Source organism: Photinus pyralis, unplaced genomic scaffold (assembly GCF_008802855.1).
Source record: "Photinus pyralis isolate 1611_PpyrPB1 unplaced genomic scaffold, Ppyr1.3 Ppyr1.4_LG1, whole genome shotgun sequence".
NCBI classification, from domain to species: domain Eukaryota; kingdom Metazoa; phylum Arthropoda; class Insecta; order Coleoptera; family Lampyridae; genus Photinus; species Photinus pyralis.
Window position 1 is genome coordinate 68696528 of NW_022170249.1, and position 18867 is coordinate 68715394.

Here is an 18867-nt window from a genome sequence, read left to right on the forward strand (position 1 = left end):
TCAAGTAGTTATGTATCAAATTTCATTTAAATCCCTCCATAAATAAGAAAGTTAGCACTGCGCATGCGCAAACCGAAATTTTGAAACTCGCGGTAAATTTGGTTTTATTTCAAGTGCCTATGTATCAAATTTCATTTAAATACCTTCATAAATAAAAAAGTTTGCAATTCGGATTATAAATGGTCGAGATGCGAAAAAGGCACTGTGAATGTTGATCGGTTAGGCTCAATTTTTGGAATTGCGTTTTATATGGCTAAACCTATACGCATATTGAATTTCATGCAATTCGGTTCATCACTAACAGAGATGTCAAAAGGGCCTTCCTTATTTTTTGACCTACATTACCAATTCACGAACTCCGATCTACAAACTTGATAATGAATCCACCTACAAAATTTCATTGTAATCGGTCCATTCGTTATCGAGAAATCGTGGTAACGGACGGACAGACGGACAGGTACCGCAAAATTATAAACTCGCTAGGAGCTCGTTCAGTGGCTGTGGCACCTACGGTGATCGGGTTTGTCTTATTGTTTTGTCATCAAAAGAACTGACCAAATACGGATTTTCAATTGATCGGATGAATTTTACTAGTAAAAACAGATTGTTAATTTTCGAGTTTTCTTTTTTTATATTTTTCCATAAACACAATGCGAGCGCTTTTGTTTAAATTCATAATTCCATTATGGCATTACCGACTTTCTAAACGCGACGGTTTTTAATTTTTAAATTTTTACTGTTTCTGAATTTATAAAATAGGAAACAATAGTATGTACGGATTCGTAATTTTTTTCTCTACAAAAAACCTAAATAGACTTTATTTCTAAAATAATTAGGGAAGCCAATTCGGAAATTAAAAAATTACTATTGAAATTCCTATGGTGCGTTCGTCAAGTCACAATCCCGTACGTACCTCGTAACGCAAAAATGTTATAATAATAAGTAATAAGAAGAATAATAACTACAGTACAGTAGTACACTTCTAATCCTTCGTGATATTTCCTTCCTTTTTGGATTGTCAGTCGTTGTGTCGCTTTTAATATTATAAACGCCCATAAAAACCGTACGATCGCGGGTATAACCGAATGATTACACACCAAACTGTTGCGAATGTAAAGTGGGAGAAACTAATACTGGATCACGGAAAAATTATGACGAAAACATACTTTTTACCCGATCCCAGAACTATTTTATTATCAACTGTAATGACTCGCAATTTTTTTTAAAGGTAAATAGCAGTCTAAACTCCATTATGACTGAATTGTTTTTCCACTTTTATTATTCTAACCCTCTAAAAAATATGTCAAACATTGACTATATTTCTCATTAACGTCATACTTCAAGGGTAGTTTTTGCAAAAACACTCGCGATTTTTAATATTCTAATTCAGACATATTGTACCTCAAGATTTGAAGGTACTCTATTCCAAATTTGAGCTACGTATCTTGAAAAATGCCCTGTCTACAGCGACGGGCATTTGACCATTTCAACGCCGGTTTTTAATGTTTCCGCGACGTAACACATGCTCTTAAAATAAAAACTAAAATGTGTCCTTTTATTTTAGCAATTCCTTTCTACTTGAATCCATTAACATCTGCTGTCCCAGGCCACCACTTCACGCTTTCCAAAGACATCATAATTAACCATTTTCCAAAACGATCATCTACTGAAATCTTGCCATGTATCAGAAACTTTGAATTTGTTTTAAATTTAGGCCAATTATCCCGCTTTTCATTTAGTGATTTAAGTTACCAATGTTACAAGGTTTATTCTTCGATTACTTATCTTGCTTAGTTTATTTGTTTCCTTTCAATCTACACAATCTTACAAACTTTAATTATGTTTTGTTATTTTTTTCCGGCTCCACCTTAATATACCCAAATCAGAAGTCCCCTGTTAATTATGTCCTAGGGAGTACGCATTTTTTGGAGCTCACATTGCGGACTCTTTAAAAGGAAATTAGAAAAAAGCACTTGAACAATATTGCTATTCCATTAACAACTCAATTTATTTCGGTTTGCCACTACTGGCCACTAAACTTGCACCATCCTTCGAAAATTTATAATTTAAATTCGATCGTAAACTTATTGAAGTTGTCTTTTTGCCAGTGGTTTCTCCTCTGACGATTTTATAGGTTTTTAATAATATGTTTTCTAATCTGCTAAATTTTGGGGCCTATGCCCTCCTGCCATAAATTCATAGTTAAGCTTAAAGTTACCGATGGCAATCTAATGAAATTAGGTGTTATGTAGTACAATTATATTACACAACAGGTACGTAATTATGGTCATTATTTAAGAGTGACGTTTACGACCCGACCTTCAAGCGAGTGTCAAAATTTACTATATTAGGAATGGCGAATACACGCTACCTCAGATAGAGATTTACTCGACCGGTGCCGGGTGTAGTATCGCAAATGGTGAGCAACACTGAAATACACATAGACCTAAACAGCTGGTACAGAGGTATGTTAAGTTATTCGAATCTGATAGTTTATTTTGATACTTGATTAGCGTATTATAAAGGCATAAAGGTACTATCGGAAAGTCACAATGAAACAAAGCAGTAATACATCAAGTTGATTTGTTTACCTACTTACTGCATTGAAATAAATGAATCCTCCGTTAAAATTTTTCGAAATTCTCGTTTTCCTATTCTGAAATATTAGCAAATTTAAAATAATGGGCATATCTTCCAGACATCTCTTCACTTTATTGCCTTACTGAATTCATATGTCAGTTAGAAGGAAAAAATAAATTGATTACAAATAGCTTCTTTATTTAAATAACCAAATGTTTGGAACATTTTTGTTTGGGGGTTTCCACCACAGAAATATCTCAATTTGCATTTGAATGATAAATGAACCTGCATTTCAAACATTGCTCACATATTTTTATCTGACAACCTAATTCTCTCCACTTATTATAAGTAAATCGAAAGTGAAATCTGTATCGCTTAGTTATGTCACATTCGTTGGACTATTTCCGCCGTAATGATACCATTATGTTGTGAAGAAAGAATATTCGATAACAAAACAATTAGGACAATGGCATTTCTCGTCATTCACAAAATTATGTAAGTTGCGTGAGAAGCGTGGATCACTAAAACATTATTTTGTCGTCTAAATTAGAAATATAATTCGTATAAAACACGAATGAAATTACCACATATAGTTTTGTTTTTTTTTATTAAAAAACCCAAGTAATAATTATTGAATATTGAATTATATTGGACTTTCGTAAAGATTTATCAAAAACGGGTGGACTGTAAGTTTGATGTTTTGTGTGACCAATTTGGTTTTGCCTAGGTTTAAAAGTATTGCCAAGTATATAACAAAAAACGCCGAATCGCTACTACAATGGCGCCTTATATACAGGGTGTTATGCAGATATTTGAGGGGGTTATAGTAATCGTCAAAATATATGCATGGTCAAAAGGGCCTCGTTTTAGTTATACAGGGTGACAAAGTTTCAATTTTTTTTCGTAATTTGCGTTTTCTCCTTGTTCTGTGATAATTGTTTCAAATTTGATACATCAATATTAATTTTTACAATCTAGTATCAAAATAGTTGGTCGCAGTATACAGGTTGCTACATTTTCTTGAATCGACCATAATTTGATCTTTCAGAACTTTTTTTTTCTGCATGAAATTTAAACTCTTTGTTTAGCTTTCTGGTCTCGTACACTATTTTCGTATCTGTTTAAATGAAGGAAATTTGCGCGCACTGCTAGGGTTACGTGTTCATAGAATCGAGACAGACTGAGAATAATCTACATATTGAGAATGTCAAAGGACAAGGTTATGATAAAGCTATAAGTGGCCGTTTCAAAGGTACACAAACTCGGATCTCTGCGAAATTCCATAAAGCTGTCTAGGTAAATTATGCCTCCCACAGTCTCAATTTTGTATTGAGAAATTCAACGGGCATCAAACAGATAAAAATTGTTTTTATCTTCCCATCTGCTCGAGAAAGTCCTAAAAAAACAAGGTAATGGTATGAAACCCATTAGCGATGTTGATAGTTTCACACAAGCAGTTTATGTCAACTGCGAAGATTATATTAAATTAATCGTGTAGATATTATAAGCAGTTTACGTTTGTATTTTAAAACATCTTACGCTTCGATTCATTTTGCAAGTTCTAAAAGAGAAAGACGTTTAATGGGTCCAAAAGTTCCTTAAGAAAAATGGTTGCTAATGTTGGTTTCCGCTATCAAAAAAATAATCCAAAAAAATGTTTAATGGGGTTAACCGATATTGGACGATGAAGTGTCCATTTTTTAGATGCGTATGTAAAAATATGCAATTTGAGACTGAACGCCAATCAGCCCTGTGATGTGTCACTAACGTTAAACTTAACGTGTAGGTTATCTGTCAAAAATGTCATTTTCCCTATACTTAATAACTCAAAATAACGTTTTTTGGCAGATAACCTGCACGTTAAGTTTGACGGTTCTGATACATCACAGGACTGATTGTGTCTTTTTGGATGAAACGCGGGTATATGAAAATGGAGCAACATGTAAGTTATGGCAAAACTACAGTGCAAAAGGCGTAAGAAAAATTAAACCCGAGGGATGCAGGGCAAAGAAACAAGAGGCCCGATCTGACCCTAAATGACCGAAAATATTAAGGTGAGCACAGGACCAACCCCTTAGCGGACCTTTCTCTCTTGCCTGGATCGGCTGGGGGGTGGAAAGAGGCCTAATATCGGTATTTTATCCATTTCGAAAATTTTATCTCGCCGGCCAGTAAATAATTAAAGCTAATTTCAAAACTAAAGGGTTTGAGCATGCATTGAAAGTCTAACGCAGTTTGACTTTTGATTATTGTTGGGGGCATATAGTAGATGAAAAAATCGATGTCGTCGCATTTCCGGGGTAGGCAGAACATGAGGGGGCAAGTCGCGCGCGTGGCGGTTCAAGTTATCGCTTCTAAATCAAATACGGTAATTAATAGAGCAATGCTTGAAGCGGCTATTTACAGCTAATTGTATTGCCTACAAAAAAGGTGTTAAGGATAAAAGTCGTATCTCTAACCGTTTTGTTATAAATAAATTATTAACGAGCTCCTAGCGAGTTTATAATTTTGCGGTGTCTGTCCGTCCGTTAGCAAATGTAATGCCAGTTTCAAAATTTGGTATTGCGCATGCGGAGTGCAAACTTTAATATTTATGAAGGGATTTAAATGAAATTTGATACGTATAGGCCAGTCATTCGGGGTTTTTACCTGGAAATAGGTTCGGAAGTGTTGAAACTTTGTAGGTTTATAGGTTTTGGGATCTAGAACTAAAATTCACAAAATGCACAATCCGAGACATGCCGCCGGTGCCGCTATCTTGCCAAGATGGCGCCCAAAAACGGTTTTTTGCAAATATCTCCAAAACTATGAGTTTTTCGAAAAAGTATCTAGAGAGCAAAATTAAAGAGGAAGAAGTTTCCTATAAAATATGTTTCTAGTAAATATTTATCACGAAATAATGGCATATCTTTTATTCAATTAATCGATTAATTCATTAATTAATCCATCTGAATAATTTATGATCAATTAATTTCGATTTAAAATGCTATACTTGTTTCCACACCATCCAAGAGGTAAAGTACACGGCGCGTTTTTTTAACGTGGTTTCCCCTGTAGGCCTAATCCACTTAGGTACTAAAATTAAAAGACCAGACCTTGCTCGTTGATTTCCATATCTTCAATGGGGAAAATGGTTACCTCAGCTTCAGAATCGATGTCGATTTCCTTCAAATCGTCGGACTCTCCTTCTGCGGTCGATAAAGAATCATCAAACAGCGAATGGAGGTCTTCTTCATCCGATTCGTCCAGTGTTACTTGGCTGATAGTTTCACAAATCTTCCCGTTGCAGACACCCCAAATCATTGAACATCTCAATCCTATTAATCGTCTAAAAGTATTCAAACCCCGTTCTTTCAACTTTACAGTTTTACCCTCCGAAAGACTTTCGTCACAAACAAAACACTTTTCAATCGAAGCCATAATAAAAGAAATAACACAATCAATTTAACACTTGCACTATTGTCAAGTAAAATCAACAGGTAAACGATAAATACGTTGCGAAACGTAACACATTTTCGAATCTATTACCAAACACGCGTATTACCGAATCAGTACAACTGTTAAGCGACACGACAAACGATCTGCCTCGAGGCGCCTTGTAGAGAGATGACGGGTAAATAGCCAGCGCCCTCTGGTGGCGCTTTATTGCAGGTGTGCTCATCGGCATCTGCACTTATGCTAGGAATGTGCCGGTTTTATAGACTCAAATACTTATTTATATACACTATACGATATTTAAAATTTTCCAGCACGTACATGGACACCCAGTCACAAGTCTCCTCGCCTTTGCTCTCTTCGTCAGACTCTTTAGTTTGTAATGGGTTTCTGCATCACCACATTTGCAATAAGAACAAGAAAAACTATTTGATAAGCAGTTCCACGGTTTTTTGCAGCAGTTTTTGCATTTGCTGGGCTGAACGAATGAAACCGAATTATTATTAAATGACATATATTTATATATTATTTATATACAGAGTGGCCCAACGAGAAGTATACAGAGGGCTTTTAGGGTATTAAATTTAGAAATTTCGAAAAATTCTCGAACACGTCAATTTTGTATTCGAGGGGGACAACTTTTGGAATACAAATCACGAACCCAAGTCTTCACCCCTCTACGTAGGGACATTACTACTAATCTGCTTTGCTTTTTAAATTCTATTGATTCGTTTCGGAGAACTGACAGGTTCACTTAAGTTGAAATTGAAGCGTCAAAATCAAATTTTATTACAAGGTGACTTAGATCGCATTTGTTTTGGTTTTTTTAGAAAAAACCATTTCAAATGCGAATTATCTCCGAAACGAATCAATAGAATTTAAAAAGCAAAGCAGATTAGTAATCACGATTAAATTGGCTTTCAAATAATGTGCCATTTGCCATAGGATTCCATTTAAAATTTTAGGGGTTAAGCTCTCTACGTAGAGGGGTGAAGACTTGGGTTCGTGATTTGTATTCCAAAAATTGTCCCCCTCGAATACAAAATTGACGTGTTCGAGGATTTTTCGAAATTTCTAAATTTAATACCCTAAAAGCCCTCTGTGTACTTCTCGTTGGGTCACTCTGTATAATTATTACTTGAATGCCTAAAGCAGGGGTTCTCAAACTTGAACTGCTAACGATCTACCTCAATGTTGTTAGACTCCGATCGATCGACTCTGAGAGGTTGCACGTGTGATGCAGGGTTTTTGTCCGTATCGTCGCGCAAATATAAGTTTATAGGGACATTGCAGAATTTTATAAAAATACTGTACAAAGAATTAGTTAAATAGTAGAAACGGCAGAATTTAGTTTTCCGCATAATCCATTAGGTAGCTCTCCTCTGAAAATCCCAAATATTTCATGAGATCGACTCAAAAAGCACTCCTGTCGATCGCGATCGTCCCCTTTGAGCACCACTGGCCTAAAGGCAGCCCTACACGTATACGCACTTTGCTTCGAGCTTTGCATCACATCAATGCTAGCGAGCATTTTTACCGTTCACGTTCATTCATTGTTCGGAATACGCCAGGTGACTGTAGATACGTTAAAAATCGAGGAATGAAGATTACAAAAATTACTTCCGGATGGATATGCAAAAATTAATTTAATTAATTAGCATATTTAGTGACCGGTCAATCTTTTGAAGATATAAATTTAATTCCTACATTATGCCAATTACTTTTTTGTGGGCAATATAAGTGGCTGTAGATAGGCGCTTCAAGCATTGCTATGTCTATTACCGTCTTTGAGTTAGAAGCGATAACCTGAACCGCCACGCGCGCGACTTGCCTGCTCCCCCTCATGTTATGCCCACCCCGGAAATGCGAACACATCGATTATATGCCCCCAACAATAATCAAAAGTCAAACTGCGTTAGATTTCCAGTGCATGATCAATACCTACCAACTGGACTATATGAGGTTGTAAAGAGGAGCGATGTACGATTTGGTTTTTGTATATGAAGTTTTTTAGACAGTTGGAGAACATTACCTGCTTTTTCATTGTTGATGATTTTTTCAAAACCAATTAATAAGTTACCACTGGTCAACAATCTCATTGCATTCATCGAGATGAACGGTTCAACAGATGAAGAAATTGCTGCTGTTTTATAGGGAACAAAATTTAATGCAATCCAAAATGTTTAAAAGACTGTATGCCTGGAAAAGGTCGTCGTCCTTCTAATCTAATTTACAAGAATTCCTGTTAAATGAATTACTAATTCTGAAATTGCATTATTTATGGAAAATATTACTGTAAATAAATTTGTTATACATACGAAGAAATGAAAATGTGGATGTGTGGACAAAACCCTTAAAAATTGAAATTGTTGTAGATCAAACCTCACGCGCACGTTCAGGAAATCATTATTTTTCTGTTTATTTTCTTGTTTCTTTAATTACATTTATATTCTAACTAATTAAATCACTAACCGCTTTATAGTGTATTAACCATAAGCAAATAAACTATATAGATTAATTAATGATTATTTAGATGAGCCAGTCTAACTAAACTTATCAATATTAATGGAATGGATACATTTCCGTTTAAAATGATTATATTTACCTTGAGTAAGAGACGAGTGTCTCTTATCTTCTTCGATATACCCGTTATTCAAATATTTTATTACAAATACGTTGAAATAGTTGACATTTTTGGCCAGGACACATTTAATCATAAAAGTGTTAAAGTTAACGAGATAATTACAACCGGCAATTTTTTTTGTATTTTAATATTTTTGAACTTAAAAAAATCTACATTTAGCTTTAATATGGCATGCCGCATATTTAGTAATTGCCTTGTTAAAAATAATTGACAAGAAAGGGAAATTAAACATTAACGTAGTTTAATAACCTCATAATTTCAATTCACATACCTAATTCATTTTCGGATTTTGTAGCAATATCACTAAACACATTTGTGGCACCAATCAATAAAATCAACCACCACGTTACCGTCTTTGAAATATGCATAACTGTCACGATGTCAAGTGCAAAACGAGTACATTAAGAACTGGAAAACTTTTCTGCTACCAATCGCAAGAGAGCCACGCGGTTCTGGGAGACCGAACCGAGACCTAAACAACTTGTTGACGCAACACTCCGAAAGCCACCGAAATATGATCCTTTCGTATATAACAAGAACTTACAATAAACAACCATTAGAAAATTCTCACATTAATGTTATTGCTACTAGCGTCTGTCGGAGTTACCTCCTTTTTACCATTTGTTATAAAGGATTCGCTGCAATTTACATTGTAAATTAATCCTGATCAGATTTAGTGATTAAGCGTTATATTTGCATATATGCAAAACCGGCGTGTTTTACTTGTCAAGCTCTAGATTATAAGCGAATATTTGCGAACATCAATTTAAGATTCGCTAACTTCTGCGGTTAGTCGATAGGTGTCAGATACCTGAATCAAGCACAAATATTTGTCATCCTGAATTAATTTAGAATGAGCTTCAATTCGGTAGGTGCTTGTCGGCATTTTTATCGCCCACTAAACCATGCATCACACTCGCTAGCGAATAAAGCCCACTTACTCACACTGTGAAGATTAAAGGGAAACTTTTACAACAAACTAAAAGAAATCCTCTAAGTAAAACTAATATCAAAGAAACGGGCTTTTATTAACGAATCAAGTCATTTGATATCAGTTCGACTTTGAGCCAATTTAAAATGCATCTTATTTCACACGTAGTTGCAATGAATTACTTTCAAAATTGAAAATTTTTCCAAGTTAACGGTACCAAAGTAAACTTTAAATGCAGAAGATGTCATTTGCGTTACGTAATTCACCTTGCAAAAAGGTATAGATTATGTTAACAAATACATTATTACAATAGTTAATAATTACGGATGGCAATGGACATTCCGCTGTAACGATCAATTAAACTGAGGAAGAGTTCTTCTCTAAGGAGTAGGTTCTTAATTGACGTCGCTGCGTTGCTTTGAGACTGATTACCTAATTTATTGTAATGTATTTAATTGAACGAAGGTAACCTGTACAATAATTTGCTTCTTGTTTCACTTTTGATTGCCCTATTTTCCGGGGCGTGCACTCTGAATGAGGTATGCAAGGTTCGTAGGACGTTTTATACACCGATAGAACAGAAATCCGTTTGCTAAAAGACTGAAGTTTATTTTTCATTATAGAATATAATCGATGACGTTTTTTGAAAAAAAGAAACTGCCGTAATAAACTTTACTCACGTTACTCACGATTATATTGTAATCAGTCTCATAATTGTCATTTTGAAGGATGAGGAAGTTGTATTTTACAACACTTATTTTTCCAGGAGGGAGGAAAGTAGATTCTCGAGTGTAGTAATATTCATTACTAACCTCAGTTTAGTTGGTAGTATCCTAATAGATGGCGCTGGCGCGATTGACACAGTAGGTACCAATTATACAAACCCACATTTTAAACACAACTTTTTTATCTTTGCTATTTTTTGTAAGTTTTAATTCCAAATAAACCAACAAAGTCGAAAAAGTTGAAAAAAATGGAAACGAAGCAACACAATGAGAGTCCACAGATTACTTCCTAGTTTAATTGACTTGTGACTAACTTAATGCCAGTATGATCTGTGTTTCTTTTTCTTGTTTCATTGCATAACCCATAAATGTGCAGTAGGATGCTTTCAATACGAACAAAACAAAAAAAAACTGTTTATTACCTGACCGGTAACTTGAATTAATAAAATCAATTGCTACATTAGAGTTACCGCTATTATTAATTGTTACAATTAGCCCCCCTTTAGATTTCTCCGTAGAAAAGTTAAATTCTTGTCTGGCCGTAGAACCATTGGGTGTCAATCCACGAGAAGAGCAAAGGATGACAGTCCTGCATATGTAGACGTCGATGAAGAGGATGCTAAAATTGTCGCAATTATCTCTTGCCCGTGAAGCGATTGATCGACATAACCTTCTGCTCCCGCAGTCGATCTCCAGCCACCCAACTGCTTCAGTTGAAGGACTCCTCCACCGGCATTTGCTAATTTTGTATCAGCCGTACGCCGAAAGCAGTGTCCGGTATATTTATCGCTATTTGCCAAGTTTAGAAAGATTGCGTTTTTTTTTTAGGAACTTGGGCTATTGTATTATGACCCAGTGGCGGCTCGTGGATTTTTGTAGGGTAGTGCCAGAATTTTCTAGTAATTAATAACCCATACCTAAAATCCTAAATAAACGATGTTCAGTTGACAATTGGACACATTTTGAAAATATTTATTATTACGCTTGTACTTCTCTATCATCAAAAGTAATTAGATACGCGATACGCGTATGCAAATTACCGATAATTTTTTTGAAAGCATGTCTAAAAACTGCACGAGTTTATTTTAATATTGTGATTAACATTGTAATGCAGTTTTTTACTGACAATATGCTTGAATAAAAAATTATCAGGTCTACTTTTGATGAAGTACGACTAACGAGTGTAATTCGGGAGAATATTACCTGAATAATTCAGCTACTTTTTGATAAATTACGCTCAAAGTGTGACATTTTTGCGACTTAATTTGTGTCAAATTGGGCATAAGCACTTGTATAAAAACACTAATTTAACAATTATTTTGTGTTGTTATAAGTACTATAGATACGGAAGCTATATGGGAATTATCGCCGGGATCTATGACCTGCCGGCAAACTTCACTGTACTTTAATTGAATTGAGAGATAATTTCCCGTGTGGCAACAAATAGAAAATCCTTATTATTTGTTGCTAAGATTATTATTAAGTTGTTGCTAAGCGAGTTGCGATGTAAATAATGTAATGTCAAAATAATAAAAAATAAAATACAAAGATCAATGTCAAGAAGCGTATTTTTATTGAATTAAGAGTGGTTTTACGGGTAGTAGAATCCATTCTCAACATTTTGGTGACCCCGACGTGATTGTGTTGTGGATAAGCGTATACGATTTGTTTGTGCTATGGATAAATTGAAGAAGGCAAGAGCACCAGTACGAACCCAATTAACAAGGTTAATAAATACAATAGGAGATTTGCTCAATCATGAATCGGTCGATGAATTAACATTACAAGTCAAGTTAGAAAGTTTACACGAGAATGCTCGAAAAATCGACGATTATGACAGTAATATTTTGGAGTTAATGGCAGAAGATGATAATATAGGAGAAGATTCACAAGAAACTGAGTTTCTCGCACAAGAAGAGTATAGAGAATCTTATAGGATGGCTAAAATAAGAACTGAAAACTATTTGGAAGGTAAAAGGGTCGCGACTAATGATAAAGCTTCAAATGTGGTAGTTAGTGAAGGATTTTCGTCTACAGTAAATGTACGAACACCACACAATACCAAATATCCAAAAATTACAATTAAAAGGTTTGAAGGCGATTTAAAGGAATGGTTAGGGTTCTGGGCTCAATTCAAAAATATTCACGAAGATCCGCAATTGCCTGTTTCAGAAAAGTTTCAATATTTGGTGCAGTCAATTACAAAAGGCTCCAAAGCATATGGCGTCGTGTCAAGTTATCCCCAGGCTGATGACAACTATAGTAAGGTGATAGAAGCTTTGAAGAAGAGATTTTGGTTGAAGTATACGTACGTGAATTGCTAAAATTAGTAATCAGCAATTGTCAAAACCCAAAATCTAAAGCGTTAAGTGTCATGTTTGACACTCTAGAATCACATTTAAGGTCTCTAGAGTCATTGGGTGTTACAAGAGAAAAATATGCGGCTATGCTATTTCCACTGGTTGAGTCAAGTTTGCCCAATGAAACTTTACAAGCTTGGCAAAGAAGTTATTTTATTCAAGACACTAAACTCAATAAATTAGCCAATTTGATGAAATTTTTAGAAATCGAAGTAAAAGGAGAAGAGAGGATTAAATTGGCTCGAGATTGTCTTATCTCGAGATCTATGCACCAAGGCCAGCAAAAAGCAAGCAATGAGATCGATGATAAATCATTCCATACAGCAGCTGGGTTACACATGGCTAGTCATATAAGTGCAGTTCGTAAAGACGGCAATTGTGTATTTTGTAATGGGAATCATGACAGTGACAGATGTGTAAAAGCACAAAATTTAACTTTAGAAGAGAGAAGAGCAAAGGTGCACGAGAAGAGGCGTTGTTTTTGTTGTTTGGCAGGAGGCCATGGAGCAAGGTTTTGCAGAAAACAAATAAGTTGTCCAGTATGCTCAAGGAAACATTTTGCTATTTTATGTCCTACTATTCAACCTCGTCCGCAAGATAAAGACAAGAAAGAAGAGAAAACAGTACCAGTTACGACTATGGCTACTCAGAATAGAAGTCATGTTTTACTACAAACCATAATGGTGAAACTCATTGGTTCAAAAGGGAGTTTTAATGCGAGGGTATTACTTGATAGTGGAGCACAGCGAAGCTACGTAAAAGAAGATGTCGCGCAGAGTGTAGGAGCAATGTTGGTGGAAACGGAGTATTTAGCACAAGCAGTTTTTGGAGGATCCATTACACCTGCTAGAACAATAAATAAATACAAATTTATGCTACAGTCTTTAAACAGTACAACAACTCAAGAAATCGAAGCATTGGGACAGAAGACAATTTGTGAATATATTCCCAAATTAAATAGCGGTCCGTGGTTACGTGAGTTATCCGACAAGAATATTTGGATTAATGATATGACGAGCGAGAACACTGATGTGGAGATAATTATTGGTTGCGATTACTACGGTAGTATTGTGTTCGGAAAAGCAGTGAGGCTCGAATGCGGACTAACAGCAATGGAGACCATTTTTGGATGGACAGTTCTTGGTGAAATTAAAAATAATTTTGTTTCAGAAGGGTTGGCAATGGCTGTCTCATGTTTAGCTTTGAGTAATGTTGATGTTTCAGATTTGTGGAGGTTAGAACTTTTAGGTATTACTGATCCAATTGAGGTACAGTCAAGGGAAGAGAGAGAACGTATATGTTATGAGCAGTTTTTAAAAACTATTCAAAGAGATGCTGAAGGGCGATATGTGGTGAGTTTACCTTGGATTAACGATAAAATTTCAATGCCTGATAATTTAAAAATTGCTGAAAAACGTTTGTCCAAGTTAACTCAAAAATTAAAATTATCTGATCAATTTAAAGTTTACAACAACATGTTTGTGGAATGGGAAGGGGAAGATTTAATTGAAAAAGTGTGTGATGGGGACATGAAGGGATATTACTTGCCCCATAGACCCGTATTTAAAGTAGAAAGCACGACGACACCGGTGAGACCCGTGTTTGACGCTTCAGCGGGAAATCCTTCTTTAAATGATCATTTGGAAAAAGGGCCTAATTTTTTGCAGCTTATTCCTTCCTTAATTTTAAAATTTCGTGAAAAACGTATTGGTCTTGTCGCCGACATAAGGAGGGCTTTTATGATGATTAAGGTTAACTCTAATGACCGTGATTATTTGCGTTTTTTATGGTGGAAGTCAGATGACACCAAAGAAATGCAGGTGTACAGGCATAAAAGAGTTGTGTTTGGAATAAATTGCAGTCTTTTTTTATTAAATGCAGTAATTGCTTATCATTTAGACAATGCTGCACCATCGAATCAAAAATGTGCACAAATTTTAAAAAATAGTCTCTATGTAGATAATTGCATTGTCTCTGTTGATTCGGTCGAGGAAATGGAGCAATTTAAAGTAACAGCTACGGAACTTTTGGCAGAAGCCAAAATGGAACTCCGTATGTGGGAGAATACTGTGATTCATAATAATGAAACTATCCCTACTGGTTCAAATCAAGTAGTAAAATTGTTACGCTTAAAGTGGAACAAAGTAACTGATACTTTAAGTTGTGATATACCTGAAGTTGAAAATGGTAAATTAACCAAACGACAAATGTTGTCTATTCTTAATGGGTTATACGATCCTTTAGGAGTCTTGGTAGCGGCCACTATTGTCCCACGTATTTTATTGCAACAAGCATGGGCAGAAAAAGTAGGGTGGGATGAGTCACTGCCAGTAAATATAAAAAATTAATTTGAAAAGTGGTCAAGTCAAGTTAAACTTTTAAACAATATAGAGATACCGAGGTGGATATCTGATAATTCTGTAGATAATGATTGGGTTTTACACGTGTTTTGTGATGCAAGTAAATCAGCTTATGCTGCAGTAATATTTTTACGATATCCTGTCAGTGAAAATAAGTTTGTTGTTCAATTTGTGCAAGCAAAGGCAAGAGTGTGTCCTCTCAAACCGGCATCAATACCTAGATTCGAGTTGATGGCTTGTTTGATTGGTGTTAGATTGGTTAAATCAGTAAAAGCTGTTTTACCAGTCACTAATTTAAAATGTAATTATTGGAGCGACTCAACCACGGCTTTAGCGTGGATTAAAAGAAACCAGAATTGGTCAGTATTTGTGCAAATTAATGAAATTTTAAAAAATAGTTCAATTAGCGAATGGAATTATATTCCAACTAGTAAAAACGCAGCGGATTTGCCTTCATGTGGATGCACTCCTGAAAAATTGTTAGAGTCACGTTGGTGGGAGGGGCCTAAATGGTTGGCAGATTCGACCTGGTCATTTGAATCAGCTAATGTCGATGAGTCACAAGTTGTTACAGAACTAAAGAGAACTCACGTAACTCTAGTTGTTGGTGAAAAACTTTGTAACTGGTCAGAGGAATTATGCAAGCGGGGGGTAAAATACTCCAAAATATTAAAAGTAGTATCTTGGATTAAACGATTTGCATGTAATTCACGTGGTGGCAAGATTACAGGCCCATTAACCGTCAAGGAAATCAATGAGGCTGAAATTGCAATAGTTAATTTGATTCAGAGAGAAAGTATTCTGAACCAAGGAAAGAATAAAATACGAACGATTATTGATGATAAGGGGACTATTCGAGTTTTTACAAAGATTTCTCGGAGAAATGACTCATATGATTTTAAGTATCCAATATTATTACCTGCTAAACATGTACTGGTTGATTCATTGGTTAGGGAAAGTCATGAAAATAATTCTCATGCCGGAACTCAAATAATGATGAACAAACTTAGAGAAAGGTTTTGGATTTTTAAAAGTAGAAAAACTATCAAAGCGATTCGTGAAAAATGTGTTAGATGCAAAAGGTATGAGGCTAAGAGTTTTTCGACTGATGCGGTCCCTCTGCCTAAAGATAGGGTAGATGAAGCCTCAGTGTTTCAGATTATCGGAATCGATCTAGGCGGTCCACTTTATTTAAAAGATAATAGTAAAAGTTGGTTTGTTGTTTTCACTTGCGCTGTGTACCGTGCGATTCATATTGAGCTTGTGAATAGTTTAAGCACTGAAGGTTTTTTACGAGCATTACGTAGGTTTATTGCTCGCAGGGGGCGTCCAACCATTATTTATACTGATAATGGAACAAATTTTTTGGGAAGTGAAAATGAATTTCGTGCATTAGACTGGGATTATATTTCTTCTATGTACACCACTCAACGTATTCAGTGGAAATTCATTCCTCCCACTGCACCATGGTGGGGAGGATGGTGGGAGTGTATGATTCAATTAATAAAAAAATTATTGGTTCGAGTATTAGGTAGATCATTGTTGCATTATGAAGAATTGCTCACTGTTCTTTGCGATGTGGAATCGACTATTAATGATCGTCCACTCACTTACATGTCGGAAGACATTGATGATTTGAAACCATTATCGCCCTCGATGTTTTTACGGGACAACTCCACTAGTCAAGTAATTGATATAGACAAGGTAGAAATTACAAATTTTAATAAAAGACGTAGATATCAAGCTAGGTTGAAGGCAGACCTTAGAAGTAGGTTCCGAAAGGAATATTTGAGTCTGTTAGTGCAACGTTCAAATGAGAAGGGAGGAGTTAAGCCGAAAATGGGAGATGTTGTTATTGTAGGAAATGATGGGACTAAGAGAGGGAGTTGGCCTCTTGCTCTTATCATAGGAATGTATCCCGGGTCCGATGGGGTGACTAGAGTGGTTAGATTGCGTACTGCTTCAGGGGAATTGGTTAGACCAGTTCAACGGTGTTATCCCTTAGAAGGTGGGGAATCTATACCTCCATCAAATGTTAAATCTAATGATAGGGTAACTGAAGTCGTGAGACAGCCTGTCGCTGAAGTATGCCATGACAAAAAAGAGGAACGTATTTTGGCCCCCATAAGACAGACTCGAGGAGGTCGTGCGGTAAAGCCCCCTGTGCGACTTGATTTATAAGTACATTTGTGTATTTTTTGTAATATTTCATGTTTAATTCTTGTAAAATGAAAGGTGGGAGTATGTGGCAACACATAGAAAATCCTTATTATTTGTTGCTAAGATTATTATTAAGTTGTTGCTAAGCGAGTTGCGATGTAAATAATGTAATGTCAAAATAATAAAAAATAAAATACAAAGATCAATGTCAAGAAGCGTATTTTTATTGAATTAAGAGTGGTTTTACGGGTAGTAGAATCCATTCTCAACATCCCGGTTCTGCTTCATATGGTATTTATTACGTTACATATGAGGGTAATATTCTACGTAAATAACCGCCAACTCGCTAGAAATCACGTTCAAAACCAAACAAACAAATGATTGCCAAGGACGAGCCAGGCACAAGCTTCGGTTTAATTTTCCGTTTAAGTATACGTAATGTGTGTGCTACGACGCGCCTAGATCTTTGTCGATGAGATGTTAAAATCTATCTCTCTCTTCAAGCGAGCCAAACTGAAAATGGATGATGCATCGCGGGTGGCTGATGTGTACTGTACGTATAGCGCTGCATGCGGCTGCCAAACTTTAAATTATTTATTATTTTTGAAGGAAATTAAAAGAAAATTTAAATATTTCGAAAATAAAAAAATATTTTTGAGCGGAATGGAGGGTAGTGCCATGGCTCAGTGGCACTACCCCACAGGCCGCCACTGTAATATGACCTAACGGCTCTTTAGTCACTTTGCCAAAACGCATTTGGAGAAAAAATCTCTCATTATTAACATCTTTACGGAGATTATAATACTGTTGTAATATTATAACCCAGTTTGCATCCCTTACTAGAGAAGATCGACTACTTTAGTTTTAGTGTTAGGGAGGATAAGGCTGACACGTTCTTCTACAAAATCTACATTAGAAACCTTCATATTAACTAACTCTCCTGTTCTGCATGCACCAGATATGCCGATTATGAGAACAATCTAAAAATGAATAAAGATAAAAGTAAAAAACTGTGTGCGCATTTGTAGCTACTCGTTACTACCTCAAAAGTTATGTACGTAATGAATCGTCACAATTACAACACTATGACAAATTAAGTGTAATTTTACTTTGTAAGGTAACAATTCCACGGGGGCCTCTTTCAGAAACTTCTCAATTTGGTCTTTTGTAAACACCTCTGATTGTTTAGGCATTGCTTTTTAATAACAGCGGATGTGATGGGACGCCAATTTTCCGGACTTCTCCTATCGCCGTCCTTGGGGATGAGAACCGTTCGCGAGGCGCGCCATGAAGCTGGGGTGAAACGTCGGTACAAAACGGCGTTGTAAAGTACTTCAAGCTGGCGGGGCAGTTTCGCACCTGCGAGATTGTGATGCCATCGACGCCTGGACCAATCGCGCTTGGCGGCCTCGATCTCTCGGTCGTGATTGGGACGTATATCTCCTTGGGCGGCTCCGGATGGTCCAGAATTGGCTCCTCGTCCGGGGGTGATGGTCTGGCGAAAATGGCTTTATAGAAGTCTTCGACGTCGGCCATTGGGGGAGAGACCTCTTCGGCCGACAGAGGTTTGGCGTCCAGTATCGAGCCAGCTAGCAATGTACGATTCTTGGCGTAAAGATCTTGCGCCTTGGCGAATTGGGATGCTCGTCGTAACGTGCTGGTGGCGGAGGTG